Source organism: Mycteria americana, chromosome 16 (genome assembly GCF_035582795.1).
Source record: "Mycteria americana isolate JAX WOST 10 ecotype Jacksonville Zoo and Gardens chromosome 16, USCA_MyAme_1.0, whole genome shotgun sequence".
Lineage (NCBI taxonomy): Eukaryota > Metazoa > Chordata > Aves > Ciconiiformes > Ciconiidae > Mycteria > Mycteria americana.
This window is the reverse complement of record NC_134380.1, coordinates 2,342,253-2,361,588: the sequence shown is the minus strand read 5'-3', so window position 1 is coordinate 2,361,588 and position 19,336 is coordinate 2,342,253.

The following is a 19,336-nucleotide window of genomic DNA, read 5'->3' as shown; positions in this document are numbered from 1 at the left end:
GGCACATTTGAAGCCAGAGCTCAGCCTGAACATCGCGATGGCCCATGGTGGGGCAGGAGTCACAGCTCTGTGCATCCCTGGCTCAACTGTGCCCGTTGGGTCCCCTCTCGTTTGTGGCTGTGTCTCCTCTGTGGGATGAAGGCTCTCATGAGAAGCAAGAGGCAGTGCAAAGAGCTTGGCAGACCCCTATTCCCAAGCTGAGGAGCGGGGATGGGCACCGGGGCTCAGCAACCCAGCACGAGATCCCCCAAGCCTGCTGAATCCTTCAAGCAAGCCTGCAAAGCTGGCCAAGAAAGGACTTGCCTAGGAATGAAGGGCAGATGAATGCAGTTCATGCCTCACCCTGCCTTTAAATTGAGGAGTGAGACCTGCCTGGTGCTGCTGCCTGTGGTTTCCTGGCAGCCGGTTCATGTGCCGGGCTGCCTGCCTGCCTGCGGGCAGCACGGCTGGGCTCGCAGGTCACCCGGCGTGTAGCTCTGCAGAGCAACCTTCGGCCACCCCGGGAGGTTGTGTACACACCAGGGTGGGACCTTGCACATACACAGGCTGCAGGAAAGCAAGCCAACCCTTCCCTGGCATGCAGGCTGCCGGGTCCATCCGGGAGGTCAGAAGCAGAAGGAGCCCAGGAATTCAGGAGAAGAATGTGTTTGTTGTTTGATTTTTCAGTAATACGTTCTGGGTTGTGGCTAAATCCTGTTTGCAAAGTGCTGAGCCTGTTGTGAGAGCCAGGAGCAACCCGTGCATGGAGGCAGGCAGGGGAAAACCCACAGCATGTTCCTGTCTCTCCTGGGCAGGTAGCTCTGTGCCCCTTCTGCTCAGCAGTGCTGGCTCCCCCAGCTGGGAATGGAATTGCTCCAGGGACGTGTAGTGGGACTGGGGATGGACCCAGGAGCTCCAGGGCATGTGGTCCCATCAGGTCCCCTTGCATGCTGGGGAACAGACCCATAGCAGGAGCAGAGCCCATTCCTACCCAAGACATCTCCCCAGCATCGCCCCTGGGATGGGGTGAAGCACGCTGGAGCCTGAGCTCCTGAGATCACACTTCCAGCAAACTCCCACTGATTTTGGGAGCCCATTTGGAGGCACGGGAACTCCCTCCCCAATTTTCAGAGGGTGCTGAGCCAAAACACCTGCAAAACCAGCCCTGCTGGGGCTGGGATCCTGCACTGAGAGCCCCGCTGCTCCCAGGTGAGTGGGGGCAGGAGGAGCCAGAAGGCTAATATGTTTTTAAGTGGGAATGTCACTTATAAGCATGAATCAATGCTCTCATTTCCCCGGGGACCCCAGTAGTGACATTTTCACTGCACGTTTTTTGGAAGGGGGCCAAGCAGCCAGGAGGACAGGAGCCAGCGCAAGGCCCATGAAGGAAAGTGGCCAGCCTACTGGGCTGGTCCTGGTCATGTGCTGCAGGGCCCTGGGGAGGAGGACAGCCCTGCCCAGCCTTGTCCTGCAGCCAGGGGCACGTGGCACCACCATCCCATTGCTGGTGTCCTGGTGGGACAGCCGAAGCGAACCACCCTCCCTTTGCTGCGGAGAGGCACCTCTGAGGGGCACAGAGGAGTCCCCGTGTGGCTGTGGCTTCATCACAGCACATCTCAGCCTCAACGGGGCTGTGTGACATGATGGAGCGAGGAGGAGATGACCCAGGCTCAGGATGGGGCTGCTGTGGTCCTCCCTGCACAGCAGGCATGAGTTGAAGGAGGGCTGCAAGGAGCTCTGAGAGCTGGAGAGGGCAGGGCCTTCCCCAGGAATAGGAACTGCACATTTCTCCAAAGGGGTCTCCAGGGTCACTCCCTAATGCACAAGAGCTGCTTTAGCCAAGCCACCCTGAATACGGACATCCACCAGGCCAGGACACCTACCTCCGCCTGGACACTCAGCTGCTCACAACCCCCGGTCTGTTTCGGGGAGGGCTGGATATTCACACCCACTGTGCTCCCCAGGTTGGGATAGCCAGGCACAGTCAGGGCGCACTCGCTGCCACAGCCCCAGCAAGCCGAGGAACAGCATGGCTGCCGTCCCACCTGTCCGCCTCTGAAATTCCCCACCACAAATGGCTGGTTTGCTTTTGCAGCTGGCTTTTCCTGAGGGACACCCACTGCAGGGTGCTGGATCCCCGCTCAGGCTGCAGCACAGAGAGCAGGGCAGCCCCGAGGCTCCTGCGCCACGTGTCCCCACACCCCCACTGCCCCATCATGCCGAAAATCTCCTGGGCAAAAGACTCAGGGAGTGGGTGCTTCTTAGACACTCTGTTCAGGGCCCTGTTCCCCTCTTTCCTCAAGCTGCCAGACCTCTTGCAATAAATCAGAGGATTTTCCCAGCACAGCACTCCTGCTGCCAGACCACAGCGCTCCGCTTGCACTTTTGTCTCTCATTCCTCATTACTTCCCTCCTGTTTGCTTCACTGTGGCCTTTGCTCTGGAGTTAACCCCCCCTTTTTCTCGGGAATGTGTCAGCAGTGCTCTCTCAGAGCTCTGGCCCCCACATCTCCCATCACTGCATGTGGGTTTGCACGGCTGAGGGTGGGAAATGCAGGTGGGGGTCGAAGCTGTGCCCACCAGCACGGAGGCCTGGCTCCGAGTAAGCATTTCCAGGAACAGTGGCTAAATTGTCCAGTTTTGGCTTCAATCCCCACGAGTTTTTCACCTCCTCTGGTTTTGAGGCATTCGGGGCATCCTCCACGTCCAGCCTGGCGTGCCTGACAGCACCGGGGCAGGGTGCCGGGGCTCTGCTCTCTGCTCCCACTGCCAGGCAGTGCTCCTCCAGCCAGTACAGCTGGCAGGCAGGGAGGGCTGGAGGTCGTTGAGGCTGTCCCAAAGTTTGGTAGGCAAATGTACGATTTGGGGTACAATCCCTGCCACCCTCCGTCTTCACCCATGCAGCATCCAAGCAGAGTTTGCAGCTCCACGGCTCCAGGTGCACAGCACAGGTCCACAGCTGTGCTGGAGCCAGTGGTCCCCTCCCTGATGGGAAGGACCCCAAGGCGGGGTGTGTCACCCCAGGACACTAAGGGACAGAGCAGTCTATGCTGCAGCACCCCTGTCCTGCATCTCTGGCCAGGGTCCTGGATGCCCTGCAGAGACAGAGGGCCACAAGGACAGGCTTCTCTGGGCTCAACCACAGCTTGAAACTGTCCACCGAGTACCCAGCGTGCTCTTCTGGGACTGTTGGAGGGCATTCACCCTGCTCTGAATCCTGCGTCCTCCTGGGGTCTAGAGAAACCAGGCATCAAGAAGTGGAGGGGCTGTCCCAGGTGACACCTGGGTCCACTGGTGACAAGCCAGCCTTCCCTGTGGCCCCCAGACCAGCCTGGCCTGCTGGTTAGCGGCCCCTGACTGGAGCTGGACAGGGCTGAGAGAGCATTTCTGCTCCATGCAGACCGATTCTCTTGTTCAGTCTGCAGGGAGGGAATTTACCCCCGTGTTTCCATGCTGGTAGGAAGAGAGTTCATCTGAAACAGTGCAGGTAGAAATCCTCACTGAGGGTGGCATCCTTACCCAGAACCTGCTCTGCAGTGCATGAGACATCAGAGGAAATACTTGCTCCTGGCGCATTGCGTTAGGGAAAGTGTACAGGTCAGCCCAGGTGAGGACTTGGTCGTGCCCAGACACTCTCTGCTCCAGAGGTTTGTCACTGGAGAGAGAAATCAAAGAGTCAGGAAGGGGATCACTGTAGCTCAGGGGGCACAAGAGGAAAACTTGGAACTAAAAGTCCTTCATCAGCTCAGAGCCTACCATGCCCCTCCAACAGCTGAGCTTTGCTAGAGCAGTGAAGCAGTGCAGATAAGAAAAGATGGTCGGCTCCAGCAGTTTCTCTGGAAGACAGCAGCCTTGCAAAGCAAAGGCTGGCCATGAGGGCTCCACCAGCTGCGCTCTGCTCTGACCAGGAGCCGTTCCCAATATCTGCCTGGGTTTGTGATGAGAGGATACAAAGAAACCACGACAGAAGCAAAACAATCTGCTGTCCAAGGTTCCTCCCATCTGAGGGACAGGAGAGAGACATCTCTTGGCACTGCATTTTGTTTTCATCCCTTGGGAAGGGCTTCGACACAGCATGATAGAAAACAGAGCAGCCCCGAGTCCTGCATGGGTGGGTGGGAGCAGGCTCATTGCTCGCTCTGCCCCAGCTCCATGCCAGCAAATAGGCACCAAGCTCAGTAGAGGGGAGGATTGGCTCTCCCATCCCGTGGACCATTAGTATCCCATCTGGGGAGGTGGCTCGCACATGCCCTGGGCTTGCATGCCTTCTCCTCTCGCAGTGGGTCAACTCAACCTGGGCAGTCTGACCCAGATCACACCAGACCAGTTGACATGTCCATGAGTGGATCTGGTACCCACTTCCCTTCCCCTGGGGCTGCAGGGTGCCTGCTCATCAGCATTTCTGAGGCAGCTGACAAACGAGGACCCCCATCACCCTGCCCAGGGCCTCTCCCTTGCTGCAGCTCTGCAATTTGAATGAAGCCCAGGTGGCGACCGCCCAAGAAACTCAGACACATTGACGGAGACACAACATGAGGGGCCCTGTGCAATGAGTTGGTGGACATGGTGGTGAGCCCCTTCAGCAGAGAGGGGAAAATCCACCACAGGCTCCAAAACAGCTTCAGATTCTTGGAAAGCTGGCAAGATGGGAAAGGAAAAGGAGATGCAGGCGAACAGGGAGTACTGGATTTTTTTGCTATTAAATAGCAAAGCAAAGCAAAACAGTCAGTGTTTCCATTCCACTCGGTGTCCTGCTCATTTGGCCTGGCTTTTCATCATAAACTGGGATGAAAATAGGACTTTGCTGCAAGACTTCTCACACTTTTCCATTTAGAGAAAAGTGTTGAGACTCATTGATGCTGAACTGGTTAAAAGCAAACCATTCCTGATGCCTTTCCTCAGAGAAGGTGGTTTCTGAGTGGTGTGTGCTGTGGTCCCGTCATGGTGCTCTTGTGGTTCCCAAGACACTCCACACATGTAATTGAGGAAGACTGGAGAGCACCAAGAGAGGGAAATAATTGTTCCCCTTTATATGGCACTTTGGGGGCCACTTCTGAATTAACTGTGTCCAATTTGGGGGCCCCCAGTACAAGAACGACACTGACAAACTGGAGAGAGCCCAGTGGTGAGGCTCTGAGATGGTTAGGGACCTGGAGCACAGGACATATGAGGAGAGGTTGAGAAAGCTGGGGTTCTTCAGCCTGGAGAAGGTGAAGAGGGGGGCTGGTAGTCAGCTGTTTTCGAATCCCTAATGGGAGCGTATAGAGACAACAGCGATGGTCTCTTTTCAGAGGTGCACAGCGAAAGGACAAGTGGCAACAGACAAAAGTCACAAACAGGAAAATTCTGATGCGATTTAACAAAAAATCCCCTTCAGCATGAGGGTGGCTGGACCCTGGAATAAGGAGCCAGTGAGGCTGAGGGATCTCTATCGTTGGAGATAACCCTGACCACAGTCCTCAGCTAACCGATCTATGTTGCACCCACCCCGAGCAGGGGTTGGACCAAAGATCTCCAGAGGTGCCTCTGAACCTCAGATCTTGTGTTTTGAGGGCACCAGCCTTGCTCAGGGGAGCGCTAAAAGGACTTGCTTCTCCTACTGACTTCCGTGGTCTGTGAACCTCCCAGAGGCCAGGACTCGCAGGTTGCACAGCAGGGAGTCCTCTCTGGGAGCTTCCCACCAACAGCCTTTGGGTGGAAGAGCCCAGACTGATGCCACCTCACCTGGAGATTTGGGCCATGACTCCCTGGTTGTGTATCTGGCTAGTCAGAGCCACAGGCCCAGACCAGATCCTGGTCTTGAGACTAGAAAAACAGTTGAACTTGTTCACATGACTCATCCTAGAGGAAAGGGACCAGCATCCAGGCGTCCCATTTAGCAAAGTCCTTGATGCTGGGCTACAGCCAAGCCCTTCCTCAGTTTCCCAACAGCTTTGCCTTGTGCGTTTACAGCAGCTCTTTGGTGTCTTTGCTGCACACTGGCTTGTTCAGGCAAAGAAAGGGAGAGGGTTTCCACCCAGCCTTGCCAGGAGGTTGTCCTCAAGACAGCAAAGGGGTTGAACCTGGCTTTTATCTGCTTCCTAATCGCAGTCTTTAGCCAGAAGAGATGGCAACACTCGCCTCCAGGGGTCCAGGTCATGGGGGGCAGAGGGCTGTCAGGCAGACAAGGCAAGGGCAGAGACTCAACGAGGGTGGGCGGAAAATATGGTCACATCCTTCCAACCTGCTCACAGGTGGGATCTTCCTGCCTACCTGCAAAGCACCACATCCTGGACAGGGCTGGCCGCACTCTGCATGGCCCCATCCCTCCCTGGGAGGGCTTGCATCATGCTACAGGGCAGCCAAGCCTGCACCAGCCTTTGAGCTCGGCTTTACTCCCTGGAGGTGCAGCACCAGACCGGCCACAGACGGGCACTAACCCCTGGAGAGGGTGAGACCGTCACTGCCTGGACACGTCCCCACTCGCTGGAGGTCAGTTGCTGTCTGCGATCGCAGAAGCGAAGCCCGAATGCACAGATTAGTGGTAGGAACTGCTTTCAGCCAGCAAATGGTTGTTTGCAGATGTAGGGAGACAGGAAACATCTGCATTGTCAGAGCTGGCAGGTCCTCCGTAAACACAGGATACATTCATTAAACAGCCTATTTCCCTTCCCTGCCTGCTGGTAGGTGCCAAGTCAGCCTTTGCTCAGGTGGGACAAGTGAAGCTCTGCAGGCTCCCCTCCAACGTTGCACCTTGGGGCCACGCACACCTCGGCCAAGGGGGTCTGGCGGGGGGGCAGCCCCATGCTGGGACCAGCACTCTGCCATGCTGCAGCAGAGTGTGTGGATGCTGGGGCTCAGGGTGCTTGCTCCCCATGCCCCAACTCTTGGCCCTGACACACCCAAAATTGGGCAAAGCTGGGCTCTGCAGCAAATGTCGAGCCACCCTGCCAGAGTGGTACCAATGTTTTGCATCCTCTGGACATCCCCATCACAGCTTAATGCGCTCCCTCTTAGCAGTCCCTGACAATGCTCCAAGTTTGAACTCCTGATCCTGGACAGTCTGTCCACAGAGGAGCGATGCAGCAGAGGAGTGGCTGTGCTGCATGTGTGGTTCACCCTCTTCGGAGATAAATGGAGGACTCTCAGTGCTAAACTAAATTAACCTTGAAAAAGTCATGTCACAACTGACTGCAGCAATTAGTTGCTTTTAATGAGCTGCCTCACCCAGGCTGATGTGTGAAGGTCCTGGAGGAAATCAGTGTCTACCGCACATGCCCCCAACACCTGATGGCTGATAGGAACTGGCAGCCACCTTCCAGCCACTTCCCAGTAAGGAATTCCCACATTTGCAGCTCAAGTTTTCTGCACACAGGTTTATAAGCCCAAGTGCTTAGATGAAGGCTCCCAAGTCCAATGCTTTGCTGGTGTGCCACTGATTTTCAGGAGAACAGGAAGACAGTAATTTTTTAACAGATGTTGGGGAAGGACAAAGCATAACAGCATTTTTGTGTCAAATCCCCAGGAAAAGAGCAAAGAAATAGTGTTGGAGCTGCAGCCTGATGCAGGGATGTGCAACAGCTCCCCGGCTCTGCTGCAGTGCTGACCACGTCTGAGGAGGTTCGGGCACTCCAGCTAGGACCCAGCCCTGCAGGACTCAGTGCTGTGACCCTCCAAGGGACTTTGCTGGGGAAGGGGAGCGTAGCCCTGCTGGGCTCCAGTGTGGGCTGGCTCGGAGCAGGCTCCCTGCACTGCTGCACACTCCAGCTGCTCTTGGCCCTTAGCTCCTGCTAAGGTGGATCAGCTTCCCTGGGACATCCCATACCACACTGTCCTGGGGTCTCTGCCCTGCTGGGAGATCCCTCTCCACCATCCAGCCAAGACTGCGTTGCTGAAACAAAGCAGCAGCCTTGATCCTGGAGGTATGGAGAGATACCAGGCATTGCTGGCTCTATATGGAGAGCCCTGCAGAAGACACGCGCCTAACTTGTTGACCTTGTTCCCATCCCCGTGCCTCTGCTGTGCCCCAGCAAGAGGAATGCAGAGCACAGGCATACATTAGGGACTCGCAATGGTTTGGGATAGCTAGGGGATGCCAGGCTGTCATGCCACCCTCCCAGGTGGAACATCACATCAGCAGGCTGCAAGCACCTCTGACGTTCCTCCTTCCTGCAAGGAGCTGGTGCCACAACATCGCCTTGTTTCGGGGAATTCACAAGCCCATGCAGCTCCTGGCATTGCTCTGTGGTTAGTCTAAATCCACTTGCAGGCTGCAGAGCAGCTTAAACGGATGCTGGACCAGATGTCTGGCTCATCTTCCCCTGCCTGGGTCTGCAGTTCATTGCTCCCACGCTGCACTTCCCTGCCTGCTCTATCTCTGCATCCCATCAGGGGCCCCATGCCGCCCCTCTGAAGGTAGTCGCTATTTCCCGCTGCATCTCTTGGAGGCAGAGCTCCTCTGAATCAAATCCTACATCCAAACATGCCTCAACTCTGGAGGGCTCCTGTCTCCGACCCTAGTCCTGGTGTTCTGCTTTGGGCTCAAACGTACAGTAGCAATGTTGTTCAGGTGCCAGCGTGGTTCCATGTGTGTCTCCAAGCTGCAAGATTTGCTTTCACAAAAACACTGCATAATCCCAAACCTTGCATTTTGCTGTTTGCAGGTCCAGGTTAGAACAAAGCAATTTCTAGAGATGCCTGTGATTCTTTCCCTGGGTCTCCCTTCTCACTGTGGCTTAAAGTAAATACTAATAAATCTAATGTGAATTTCTTTCAAGTGTAACCTCCTCTCATATACGCCCTTGATTTAGCACAAAGGCTTCCAATTTTCTGTTTTAAAAGTTATAACCCCATAAAACGTCTCCTGTACCAAAAATTCAAAACAGATTAATATTTACTCATTAACCACTGGAAGAACACCAGTGTTTTATTTTCTTTTCCCTAGTGCAGTTTGCTTAGCTCTGAGAAGTCCCTGCTCTGTGCTTACACCCAAGATGGGCATACAGAGTACTCAAAACCCATCTATTTCTACTGGGCGCTCCATAAACAGTGGGTACGGCACGTGGCTAAGGTATTTAGACAAAGCTTTTCACAGCAAAAATGGCCTCATCCCGCAACCTCCCTGGTGGTGTCCTTCCACAGGTATCAGGAGGTCACTGCAGACAAAGCAGAGTACACGGCCACAGGGCAAAAGCACCACGTGTCAGGGGGAGCTTGTTCTAAAAATCACCATGTAGCTGTCATCTATAAACTTGGACGTAGTGCCATCAAAACCAGATTTCTCTAGCGTGGGGCAAACCTGGATGTAATTGAGCCTTGGAATCTGCTGCACTGTCCAATTTTCATGCCAGAAGTGTCAGAGAAACAAGAAAAGCTGTGGCAGGATGTTGTATGTTTTTGCTGTGATTCAGCAAGCCGCATGAAAAAAATCTGCGCAATGATTTGAAATGGACCAAGCCAGAATCTAGCCCGTTTGTTTTTCAAAAGCTTTGTCATTTCCTGGACAGTATCATTAAAGAGGGATTGAAGTGTTCAAAACCTACTCCAAATGTGGTAGATTTTGCAATCCTCCCTGGAGTTCTTTCTAAGTATGCACGTGCTTTGCAAGCAGAGTGTTCTGGAAAAGGACAAATCCTTCTAGGTTTGGCATTATTTGCTCAGATCTACTTTTCAAGAGTTGCTTGCCCATCACACCACTTCCCCAGCACATACCTGTTTGGTTGGTGCTATCTCAGGTGCTCACAATGGCTGAACCCAAAAGGGATTTTTCTATGCAACAGGGAAGCCACGAAGGCTGGAGCACCCAGGTCTGAAAATTACTGTCATCCCTCATGAAGCCCTGGAAACATCTCAGCTCCTGTGCTTTGATAACCCCAGACCTACAGGTCTCCTCCTTCTGCCTTGAAGTGCCCCTGGACTGCAAATGAGCAAGTCTTGATCAAGACTTGGTCCAGCACATCTTCCCTGCAGTTTTGACTTGCCTTAAGTCTGGGGAGGATCCTAGACTGGTGCAGACCTGATGGTGACACAGCTGAGTGGCTTATGCATGCACACACATGAAGAATGTCTCCTCAAAACCAATCCTTTCCCCCTCATCCCTGTGGTGTTAGAGCCTGACTCAGGGGTTGGGGCTCCTCTCCATGCTAGGCACTGCTGCTCCGGGCTGCAAAGCCCTTCTCCTCCCTCCTGGGGTGCAGCACACTGTGGGGACCTGCACGTCCCACCCCCGTGTACAGAGCACTTTGACTCCTGCAGTCCCACCAGCCACACCACTCACAGCCCTGCTGATCTCAAGGGCTTCGTGACTGCAAAGAGCCCTCCTGTGTTGCATTTCAGGACCATGCTTGTACCTCAAATAACCTGTGATATGTGATTTTTTTTCTTTTTTTTATGGCTCTTCAATGTCTGGCAATGGGGCTGAGCTCACACTGAAGACTTTCTCTCAATGGCAGCCCAAGTGTGGGTCTCTCTCTCCTTTCCCAGATTTTCCTGCAAGAATAAAATGTTTCTGACATTTTAATGTCTCTGTTGAGGCTGGTAGGAAGTGGTCAGCATATTCTAGCTGACTAGAGGCAGTGAACAGGCAGGCAGAGAGACAGCAGAATAGTTTAAGCCTCTGTGATAAAAGTGTCTTTTGCAAATATTTACAAAGCAATTCTCCCTTAGTCAAGTTTTTTTCTGGATCTTGTATCTTTTTGCCATTAAAAAAATAATAATAATTTGGGCCCTTTATGACAATAAATATGGATTTATTAACGATTTAGACTACAAGCTCCTTGAGGCAGAGCGTGTTTCCTATTCAGGGAGTTTAGGACCAGGAAAAGCCAATAAATCCCTTTGTTTGGCCTCCTGTGTATAATAATTTTGGTCCTGTATTGAGCTTGCAGCTTCTCTAACGGCTAAATCACACCCTCAGCAAGGTATTCAGAGGTGGGAACACCATGAGATGGAGCACCTGTCCTTCCTCCAGCTGGTTGTGGCTTGCTTTAGCCACCCAAACCCTGTGTCCCCTTTCCACTGGGGCTTTAGCTTGGCCCGTTTCTCCCAGGGGTGCCCTTCTCCAGGGCTCCTGCTGCCCTGTGACCTGGGGACAAGATCTGCCCCAAGTGTTAATGACATGGAGCTCATCATCAATGGTGCTGCCTCTGGGTACTGCCCCCAGCCCTTCACCCTCCTCGGGCCACCACAAGTCCAGCCCAGCTGGAAGTATGAGGAGCATCCAGCCGGGATGGGTGCGACCCAGGGAGGTGGGTGTCTGCCTGGCAGCACACCGTGACTCAGGAGCTTGTGCCACCTCGGCTGATACAACGGAGAGACCTAGAGGTGAATCACAGGTGAATTCCTCCTGCAGCAGATTTGCATCATGCCAGAGAGCCGCCGGCTCTGTCCATCCAGTGTGAATTGCTCTTGAACAGACTCTTTCTCTTTGGCCCAGGCTCACCCACCTGCATTTCTGGAGGAAATGATTCACTCAACTCGGGAGGACTAAAGATGTCGTGAGTTTATGCAGGGAGAAAATTAGAAGGGCCAAAGCCCAACTAGAACTTAATCTGGCTACTGCCATAAAAGACAATAAAAAATGTTTCTATAGATACATGAGCAACAAAAGGAGGGCTAAGGAGAATCTCTGTCCTTTACTGGATGCAGGGGGAAACACAGTGACAAAGGATGAGGAAAAGGCTGAGGTACTTAATGCCTCCTTTGCCTCAGTCTTTAATAGTAAGACCAGTTGTTCTCCAGGTACCCAGCCCCCCGAGCTGGAAGACAGGGACGGGGAGCAGAATGAAGCCCCCATAATCCAAGGGGAAATGGTTAGCGACCTGCCACACCACTTACTTAGACACACACAAGTCTATGGGGCCAGATGGGATCCACCCATGGGTACTGGGGGAGCTGGCGCAAGTGCTCAGCAAGCCACTTTCAATCCTTTATCAGCCGTCCTGGCTAACCGGGGAGGTCCCAGTTGACTGGAGGTTAGCAAATGTGACGCCCAACTACAAGAAGGGCCAGAAGGAGGATGTGGGGAACTACAGGCCTGTCAGTCTGCTGCCAGTGCTGGGGAAGGCTATGGAGCAGATCATCCTGAGTGCCATCATGCTGCATGGACAGGACAAGCAGGTGGTCAGGCCCAGTCAGCATGGGTTTATGAAAGGCCAGTCCTGCTTGACTAACCTGACCTCCTTCTATGACAAGGTGACCTGCTTAGTGGATGAGGCCTTATCTGGACTTTAGTAAAGTCTTTGACACCATTTCCGACAGCATTCTCCTGGAGAAACTGGCTGCTCATGGCTTAGACGGGCATACTCTTTGCTGGGTAAAAAACTGGGGGGATGGCTGGGCCCAAAGAGTTGTGGTGGATGGAATTAAATCCAGTTGGCAACTGGTCACAAGTGGTGTTCCCCAGGGCTCAGTATTGGGGTCAGTTCTGTTTAGTATCTTTATCAATGACCTGGATGAGGGGATCGAGTGCACCCTCAGTAAGATTGCAATTACATCAAGTTGTGCAGGAGTGTTGATCTGCTTGTGGGTAGGAAGGCTCTACAGATGGATCTGAACAGGCTGGATCGATGGGCTGAGGTCACTTCCCTTCCCTTGTTGAGGTCACTTCCCTTCCCTTGAACAGGCTGGATCGATGGGCTGAGGTCACTTCCCTTCCCTTGTTGAGGTTCAACAAGGCCAAGTGCTGGGTCCTGCACTTCGGTCACAACAACCCCATGCAGCGCTACAGGCTTAGGGAAGAGTGGCTGGAAAGCTGCCTGGTAGAAAAGGACCTGGGGGTGTTCGTCAACAGCCAGCTGAATATGAGCCAGCAGTGTGCCCAGGTGGCCAAGAAGGCCAATGGCATCCTGGCTTGTATCAGAAACAGTGTGGCCAGCAGGAGTAGGGAAGTGATCGTGCCCCTGTACTCGGCACTGGTGAGGCCGTACCTTGAATAATGTGTTCAGTTTTGGGCCCCTCACTACAAGAGAGACATTGAGGGGCTGGAGCGTGTCCAGAGAAGGGCAGCGAAGCTGGTGAAGGGTCTGGAGCACAAGGCTGATGGGGAGCGGCTGAGGGAGCTGGGGTTGTTTAGCCTGGAGAAAAGGAGGCTCAGGGGAGACCTCATTGCTCTCTACAACTGCCTGAAAGGAGGTTGTAACGAGGTGGGTGTTGGTCTCTTCTCCCAAGCAACAAGTGATAGGACAAGAGGAAATGGCCTCAAGTTGTGCCAGGGGAGGTTTAGACTGGATATTAGGAAAAGTTTCTTCACTGAAAGGGTTGTCAAGCATTGGAACAGGCTGCCCAGGGAAGTGGTGGAGTCACCATCCCTGGAGGTATTTAAAAGATGTGTAGATGTGGTGCTTAGGGACATGGTTTAGTGGTGAACTTGGCAGGGCTAGGTTAACGGCTGGACTTGATGATCTTAAAGGTCTTTTCCAACCTAAACAATTCTATGATTCTATGATTCTGTGATTCTAGTTGGGGTGGCCCCTCACTCAGGAACCTGAGACACCCTGCCCTAGTCTAGACAGGTCCAGCTATAAATACAAGTCAATTTGCCCTGGAATTATCCAAAGACCCCAAGCCTCCTGGCAGCCTGGATGTCCTCTTGTCCCCCCAGCGCTCCCTGGGTTCTCCCAGGCACAGGCAGCTCCATGATGTGCTTCTCCCTCTTCACCGCAGGTGCCAGTCTGCCTTTCTGAAGGTCACCCATGCCTGATCCATCAGGATCTCATCTGCTTTGTGTGTCTATCTGGGCCAGGTCCCTGCTTTCTGGTGTGGGCTCCTGCTCTGACCATATCACCAAAGGGACCAGGGCTGTGAAGACCTGGCCAGAAGGAGAGCAGAGGGGCTGGAAACAGGGTCAGCAACCAGGCAAAGCTCTTGCTCCTGGGGCATCACAAGAATGATGCCCCATTTAATTCCTCACAGGGCTCGGGAGGCTGTGAGCATTGCCAGGCTCTGCCGAAGCAGATTTCTCTCCAGACACGGAGGAAAGGGGTAACCCCTAACACCCCACAGACAGCTCCAGGGCCAGGGTCCCTGTTTGTCTCCACTGCCACCGGGTATGGGATGCAGCCTGCCATCCTGGCCACAGCAAGCGCGGGCCCTGGAGGTGCGATGGCTCTAACAGCCGCAGCCGAGCAGCATGGGGAAAGCCATTCCAGAAGAGCGGTGCCAGGCTGCAGGTCTGCAGTGAGCCCTACCTGGGGGAGCTTCAAGTGGCATATCTGGACGAAGGGAAAGATCACAATGAGCTGCTGCAACGTCTGACACCACAGAGGCCCCAGGCAAAGAGGATGGGATGGGGTGGGATGGGATGGGAAGGGCTCTGCCTGGACACAGGAACTAGCCAAGGGGTTCTGGTTGTGCCTGGGTTACACAGCCTGGAGATAAGCCCCCTCTGGTATGCTGGCTCTGCTGAACCCTCACACCATGCATGCCCCATGAGCTGTCCCCAGCTTGGTGCCTCCAGAGCCCCAAGCACATTCTTCAGGATTAAATCATCCGGGGGGGGGAGGGGGGGAAGGTTCCCAGGGCAGTGAGGGAGGAGAGAAGGGGAGAGGAGAGGAGAGGAGAGGAGAGGAGAGGAGAGGAGAGGAGAGGAGAGGAGAGGAGAGGAGAGGAGAGGAGAGGAGAGGAGAGGAGAGGAGAGGAGAGGAGAGGAGAGGAGAGGAGAGGAGAGAGAAGGGAAGGGAAGGGAAGGGAAGGGAAGGGAAGGGAAGGGAAGGGAAGGGAAGGGAAGGGAAGGGAAGGGAAGGGAAGGGAAGGGAAGGGAAGGGAAGGGAAGGGAAGATGACTGCTCTGGGAGCAGAGGAGCCAAACTGTTTTAGGTATTCTGCATGGCCCCGGTTGGGTTATTTATAAGGTCTGAGGTCAGGATCTCTGGATCGAACATAGTCATTTCTCCTGCATGTGCTAACGGATCCAGGCCTCCAGGGCCCTGAGATCAACTTCCAAATACAGCCTGGTCCCCGGAGGCACGGAGCCACCCCGCCAGCCCAGGCTCACAACCTCCTGCTCGCTGGGACTCATACACAAAGGGGCCTTAGAGACAGCGCTGGCTTAGACCAGCTCACAGGGCAGCGGGACAGGAGCCAGGACCTTGGCCCCAGCTGCCCTGTTCTCAGCAGTGGCATGATCCTGCCTTCAGGGGTGGAAATCCCATTCCCCAAATTATTTTTTCGATGGTTCCCTTCCCAGAGGAGGGGAAAGGAGATCCACCATGCCTTCGACCCAGTTGGGACTTGGCCATTTGGCAAGGAGCAGCTATCCATCACCTCCCCTGCAGGAAGGACTCTCGCTGCCCTCCTCCAGGCCAGGCTGCTGCAATCCCAGCTTGAAGGCATCAGAGCTGGGATCTGAACCAGTCTCCCCCAGCACCACCACAGCTCCAGGCAGATCCCCTCAGCAAAGCCCGAATACACCGGGCAGCGAGACTCCCTGCTCCCACTCACCTTGCCATTGGCTCTGCCCGGGAAAAGGCAGGTGTGGGGTGAGACGAAGCAGAACACAAACATTGTGTTAATGCCGGCTGGTGCTAATCAAAAGCTGATGTTGCACAGGCCAGCCAACAAACATTGCTGGGGATCTGTGGGAAAAATGGGATCACATGGCAATTCACACTCCAGCTGCCACCTTATCTCCTGGAAATGTTATCTCATGCAAACTAGAGCTGGAGCTATTTTATTTTCAGCTGAGTAAAAATGTGTCAGTTTTATATTTATATATTAGGCCACAATCCCATGGGAAATTAATTTGCCCAACAGCAGAAATTCTGTCATCGCACGCATCAGTCAGTCTGGGAATGGGGATCTCCAGACCAGAGCCCTGAAATCAGGGGAATGGCTTAAAATAATAACCACAGGAGGATGCGGGAGACTGAGCAAATTATGAGAGCTCCTTCCCAACTGCAAATGTATTTAGGGGGCATTTCATGGTTGATACATAAATACAGAGCCAGAGGCTCGGCACGACTCCCATCTCAGTGGGTTTCCCCATGGGGAGGAAGGGGCTCAGCCCACGCACGCTGCAGGATGGGGAGGGACCGCTCTGGCCAAGGCGGCCCCCACACTGCCCCGTTCCAGTGGCAGAAAACAGGCAGAGCACTGTGGTCTGGATCCTGGACATCGCTGCATCCCCACCACTTGTGGCACAGCAGCTCTGGGTGCCAGGGAGTGCCCTGGGGAGACCCCCAGCTATGCATCCCTGGGTGCTGGGTGGTCCCAGGGGTGCAAGGCAGAAGCAGAGCCAAGCCCTCGCTTCTGCTGGGTGCTCTGGTGGGCGCCCTGCCTGGCAGCCAGTCGCTGGGGCTGGGATGAACCTGGCCCTAAAACTTCCCTCCCCCTGCAGATGTCGTGCAGCACTGGGTGCAGAGCCTCCCCCAGCCCACCAGCACCGCCTTGGACCTCCAGCATCACGCCCACCCCAGGCTGGGGGCTGGAAAGCGGTCCAGGGGCTGCTGGGACCGTGCCCCTCTGAACTGGGGCTATGCTGGCTTGGCAGGCACGCGTCTGCTGATCTCCAGCTGCTCTCCCTGCACCCAGCAGGTCCCCACGGGGTGACACACGCGTGCAGGGAGCCCGTCCAAGCCGGGGGGTGTCGAGCCCTGGCCACAGAGCTGCCTCGTTGGACTTTGGCAGCCTGGACAGACGGTCTGACGGCTGCCAAGTCACGTGGAGGCATTTGCTGCCTAGATGGGTATGTTTGTATGGAGGGAGCAGTGGGGCACGGAGGCCCTAGGGTGGCTGAGGAAATAGCCTAGGGGATGAAGAGGACATTTTAAGTGGATTCTCCCTGTTTTTTCCTTTGAGATGAAGGGAAGGGAAGGGAAGGGAAGGGAAGGGAAGGGAAGGGAAGGGAAGGGAAGGGAAGGGAAGGGAAGGGAAGGGAAGGGAAGGGAAGGGAAGGGAAGGGAAGGGAAAGGAAGGGAAGGGAAGGGAAGGGAAGGGAAGGGAAGGGAAGGGAAGGGAAGGGAAGGGAAGGGAAGGGAAGGGAAGGGAAGGGAAGGGAAGGGAAGGGAAGGGAAGGGAAAGGAAGGGAAGGGAAGGGAAGGGAAGGGAAGGGAAGGGAAGGGAAGGGAAGGGAAGGGAAGGGAAGGGAAGGGAAGGGAAGGGAAGGGAAGGGAAGGGAAGGGAAGGGAAGGGAAGGGAAGGGAAGGGAAGGGAAGGGAAGGGAAGGGAAGGGAAGGGAAGGGAAGGGAAGGGAAGGGAAGGGCGGATATGGGCTTAGGTCTCAGCAGTGGGTTCCCCAAGCAGGGCTGGGAAGGGAGCCCTGTTACAGGGCTGCTGTCTGCCGTGGCGCTGAGCCAGTGGTGAAGGACAACATGGAGCATCCTGGGCACGAGGAGCTGCTTCAGCCGGGAGCAGATAGGGCTCAGGTTGCAACTCAGAAAGTGCCTGTGCAGTGGCGGGCTGGGTCCTGGCAGTGCTGTGCCCCTGTGCCAGGGGGATCACACCTGCTTTGTCATGATGGGCAAGGCTGGGACCTCGGCAGAAGAAGGGAGCTCAGCAGGAGGAGGTGGTGGTCCGGCAGGGTAACGGGCAGGGCTGGATGGTGATGGGACGCAGCAGCATCACAGCTATGTGAGGTGCCCAGGAACATCCAGGGAAGGGACTGTGGCCCCAGAGAGGTGGGGAGCTGCAAAACCAAAGGTGTGCTGGCACATCCATGGACTGGAAAAGACGGGGGTGCCACTAGGTGTTGACAGGGTTACAGCCCACTGAGACTCCTTGTCACAACTAGCTGACACCCCAGAAAGGTTGGTTTTCTTTTTTTGGGACACAGCCTCCAAAGTCCACTGGGCAGCAGAGCTCCCTGGGACAGCCTGGAGAGCATTTGTCCCCCAGGCAGTGCCCATTGCAGAGGGTCAGAGCTAAGGTTATTGGTACCCCCAGTGGCCCAGGTAGCAATCCAGTGGCTCGACCCTGCCTGGCCCTCAACTCATGCAGCCAGCACCAGTGCTGTGTCAAAAATGAGAAAGCACAGTAGCCAGCATCTCCCCAGATCCACGTCCCCGTGCCACAGCTTCCCCAGCAAAGCCCCTGCCACCAAGCCAGGCCTGCTTTCCCTAAGCTAAGCCCCATTTTTTTATTCAACAAGCCACCTGAAAGCTCAAGACCTCCCTTCCTCAGCAGCCATGCAACCCCAGGTGCCTCAGTCACTCTCTCCATCCTGCTCTTCCCTTTTTACCCATCCTGAAGCCCAAAATGCCCTCCGAAGTGAGGGTGACTCATCCCACTCTTCACTGGGGGCTCCTACCCAGAGTCCAGCTGGGTCTGGGAGCCCACTGGGATCAGCTGGTGGAGGGGGATGGAGACCCCCTTCCCTTTGGGGGCAGCTCTCCCGCAGCACCATCGCTGCTTTTCTGTGCTTCCCAGCTCTGCAAATAAATTGCGCTTCTTTCTTCAAATCCACAGGCTTCCTTTAAGCCTCAAAATGTTGCTGGGAGCTTTTATCCTTCCATCTCTGCTCCAGCTGTGCAGAGTGCACGGCCTGGGCTCGGGTGCTATTATCTAGCCAGTTAATAATGCAGCCGAATCCCCCTAGGTTTAATGAATAAATCCAGCCTGTTTTCTCATGGAGACACTCCCACCATTGAAAGCGCCCGGGCTGAGTTGGCGGCAGCCTGATTTATAGCCAAAAACACCAAGGCCACGCCAGCCTCTTCTTGTCCCTCTTTTTTTTTTTAAGAGCAAAACCAGGGGCTGAAGGGGGATTCACACAGGGGGAGGCTGAGACGGGCAGATGCTCCTGCAAATAACGGGGCTTTGTGGGACCCAGAAGTTCAAGTTTCACATGGTAAATAGAGACTGGCAGAAGCGTGAGGCCGGAGCAGAGCTGGGAAGCACACTCCTGAGTAGCTCCAGCGCTGACGTAAGAGCAGCCCCGGAGCTGGCTTGCTCACCACATACCTAATTTTCCCATATAAGGCCAAGGAGAGCAATAACTCTCCTGGCAAGCAGATCAATAAAAACAGATGGTGGGCTCACAATTAGAGATTAAGCACATACCAATCCAGAACAAACAGGCCATAAATCATACGTGAAGGAGGGTATTTATAGCTTAGATCACATTCCTTAATTAATTCAAAATGGCCCAGAAAAGAAAATAATACAAAACTGCTCTTTTCTGCTTTGTTCCTGCCTTGGTTTTGCAAAGCTGCATTCTTTTCTCAGGGGGTGCAGGGGACGGGGCAGCCACAAGAAAGATGCCTGCGGGACGATCCGGCCTGGGCTGCTGGGGGAGGAAAGTGAAGGCTGCGGGTCTAGGAAAGAGCTGTGGAGCAGGCAGTGAAGTAGGGCGAGTGCCTGGGGCTTGACGGCATGCAGGGAGAGGGCTGGAGTATGGCCGAGCACTGGATTCATCTGCACACCCCTGGGTTCATGGTACGCCTTCCC